This window comes from Lactuca virosa, chromosome 2, assembly GCF_052849685.1.
Source record: "Lactuca virosa cultivar CGN04683 chromosome 2, Lactuca_virosa_CGN04683_v6, whole genome shotgun sequence".
NCBI classification, from domain to species: domain Eukaryota; kingdom Viridiplantae; phylum Streptophyta; class Magnoliopsida; order Asterales; family Asteraceae; genus Lactuca; species Lactuca virosa.
This window is the reverse complement of record NC_136427.1, coordinates 84336470-84340070: the sequence shown is the minus strand read 5'-3', so window position 1 is coordinate 84340070 and position 3601 is coordinate 84336470. Positions and strand designations below refer to the sequence as shown.

The window sequence follows — 3601 nt, the reverse complement described above, 5'->3', positions numbered from 1 at the left end:
TCTCCTGTCCATATTGTTTAGCATTGCCATCATCCCAGCCATCTCTTCAGAATGTGCACCCCCACTGCCTTTTACTCCATCTTGTCTTGGGTTATGGTATTCACGTGAATGCTTTGAAAATTCTTCAACCAACACCTTGATTTGATTTGGATTTTTCTTCGTAAGAGGTCCTTGAGAATCAAGGAGTTGCCTTGTCATGACATTGACTCCGTCATAAAAGATGGACACTTCTTGTTGAATGTTGAGGTCATGTTGAGGACAATTTCTTAATAAACCTTTATACCGTTCCCATGCCTCGTATAGTGACTCCCCTGGTTGTTGCTCAAAATTAGTTATCGCCTTCTTGAGTTTAGATATCTTGGATGGTGGGCAGAACTGTTCCAAGAATTGCTCGCGCATCTGAGCCCAAGTGGTGATTGTACTAGGTGGAAGTGCTTTTAACCAGTCTTTTGCAGCTCCCTTAAAGATAACGGGAAGCATCTTTAACAAGATTGTGTCTCTTGTAACGTTAGGGACATTGAAATAGTCTGCAATGTCATTGACCTCATCTACATGCTTAAAAGCATCCTCATGATCCTTCCCATAAAATGGAATATCCTTCAGCGCAGTAAGGGTGTGTCCCTTCAGCTCGAAAGTGGTAGTGGCAGGAATTGCAGGCTGTACTAACCCGGAACAACATCATCTCTAATTCGCTTCTTGTAAGCTCCCATGGACATCTCTTCAATGTTAGCCATCTCGTTTTCTGGCTCGTCTTCAGGATCACTCGTATATAGTTCAAACTCGGTCTTGGATTCATATTCAGATTTGTTTGGGTTAGGAATTGGATCTAGGCTTTCAACTTTGTTTTTTTTTTCCTTTGATGATGTGCTTGACTCTCCCGTTTTCTTCCCTGACTTTATTCCAAAAACTGTTTTGAAAGACGACTTCTTTGGTGTTTGATCTTCTTTCACGTTCTTATCCGTCTTCTTGTGAAGGGTCGACTCTGGATCTTCAAGAGGTGGCACCAAAGGTGTTTTGGAACCTCTGGTCATTAACTTCTGCAATAAAATAAAAATAAAAACGTAAAACTGAACAAAAACTAAATAAAAAAAGCCTACTGACTGGTCACCACGACGTGGTAAAGGTCACCACCTCGTGTTGTCGCAGAAAAATTAACAGAAAAGAAAAACGAAGAAAAGCTAAAAATTACTAAACTCACGTCGTGACTCTAGTACTAAAACAAAAACCTAAGCTAAAAAGTAACTTTTTGCAGGTTTTACCCCACAAAAAGGATCGATTAACCTAAAGCAAATAAATCAACAATCAAATAAGCCGTTCCCTGCAACGGCGCCAAAAACTTGATGCGTGCAAATAGCTACACCTAATTTTATATTTATAACCTAACTAACTTAACTAACTAAATTGCACCTAGGCAGTGTACGTAGTCAAATTATAGAATAGTCGAGTAAGTCGGGTGTCGATCACAGGGAACGTTTTTGACTAATTAATCTATCTACTATTAAATTAACCTAATTTTTTTTAGTAAAGTGGGGGTTTTATCTAATTTTTCAAGTTTAGATGAACTCAATTCTTTAACACAAATTCAATCAATAAACAAAACACTTCTGTTAGTTCGAATCCACCTTCCCTCAATGGTTTATTGTTAGAAATATATAACAATCTGATTACCACGAATAAAAGGCTCGGTTACCAGTTACTGGGTGACAGATATATATATTTAATGAGATTAGATGCGGAAAGATAAGAAGTGCGGAATAAATAAATACTGGAAAGCTATAAATGACTGAAAGCTATAAATGAAATAAATGACAGTATTTAAATGACATAAAGCGTTAATAAAATATATAAATATATATATAGTAGGTGGTGTTAGAACGGGACTTGTGGAACGACTGTTTTGTCAAGTTGTTAGTCAAATAAATGACTAACAGGCTTAGGGTTGGACTGGATCTTAATAGACTGTGTCTCTATTTGTTCAAAGTTCAATCCGGTAAGTAACAATAAGTTCTTTTTATGTAACAATGAATTGTTTACAAAACGATACAAAATACACGGGTAATGTTTTTTGTATGTGGGTATGGGTTTTTTTAAGGTGATTTGATGAGGTTGAAGTGCGTATTTGGAGGGTGGTAGAAGGTGTAATAAGGTTGTAGTTTTGGTGGTATAAGGTAACAAAGAGGGTGATGTTGAAAGAGCTTTGGGTGGTTACGAATATAGATTTTCGTAGTAAATCTCTCTGGATAGCCAATTCTCTCTCGTGTCTCTCTGGGGTTTGCAGTGGTCAAAAAAATCGAGAAAAATTCCTGGATGTAGGTAAGGTCCTGAATAATTTGCGGTGCAAATCTCTCCCGTATTATCTTGTTGAGTTGTGCTCGGTGAATTTTTTCTTAACTTGTAAATTCTGATGTCGAAAAACAGCAAGGTGGTGATGGTTGTGGTGATTTGAAATGGTTTTGGAGGAGGTTTAAGGAGGGTATTTGGAGGGTGTTTGGAGATTATTTTGAGGTTGGCTATGTGTTTATTCTTCTGGAGTTGAGTGAGTAATAGGAGATATATTACAAGGAAACACAAAACACACACAAAAACTCATGTAAACATGCATCTATATATATGCAAAGGAATCAAGCAACTCTTGTTTGTTTAAGGAAAAGTAATGAAGTGATTGATTGTAAAGGTTGGAAGCACACATGATGTTTGGTACTTTTGCTTTTGTGAAGATTTCTTTCCAATATATATATATGCATGATTCATGTATATATATATATATATATATATATATATATATATATATATATACGTATATTGTATATATATATATATATATATATATATATATATATATATATATACAATATATACAATATACATACATATATATATATATATACAATATAATATATATACATATATATTTATATAATATATATATATATATATATATATATATATATATATATACACACACGAACACTTGTATATATATATATATATCCAATTGTGAATTGAATTTCCATTTTTGACCCTTGAGGTTTTTAAATTCTTGACGATTTTAGTCTTGATTTGTTTTGTCTTCAAACGACCAAATATTGCGTCTATTTTTCCGTCTTTGCGTATTTCGTCTTTTGCATATTTTTCTATTTCATAATTAAGCACGAATCCACGCAACCTGAAATAACTGATAATATTTGTTAGATAATATAAAACCAATTCGTCTTATTTCAGTGATGATCACATATAAAAACATTTTTCAACATTTATAAATTAGTTAAGACAATTACCAATTAGAATAGTATTACCAATTCAGTTCTAAATTTACTAACATTAATCAATTCATGTAAATCTATGCATGTTCACACATAAGTTAACACATAATCAATTATTTAATGGAATTGGAGCTATGTAAGATTGATTTGAAAAACACACTTAAGGTCATAGTATGAGTTCTCTAGCATAGCCTAATTCAATAGTTCAATTAATTATCTAAGATTGGTTCGATCCTAGCTCTAATAATCTAATGTTCACTAAATTACCAGGTATTCTAATTCATGCAGATTAATGGTCATTAACTACACAGAATAAGAAATCAAAGCAATCTAATATC

At 33.5% G+C, this 3601-nt stretch overlaps 1 non-coding gene across 1 annotated transcript; it reads left to right on the top strand.

Annotated features, from left to right (window-relative positions):
- Positions 1-244: 244 nt before the first annotated feature.
- On the top strand, positions 245-351 carry LOC145161918 (small nucleolar RNA R71). The gene has a single exon (XR_013738775.1). It is a non-coding gene; the product is annotated as a small nucleolar RNA R71 (small nucleolar RNA).
- Positions 352-3601: the final 3250 nt, after the last annotated feature.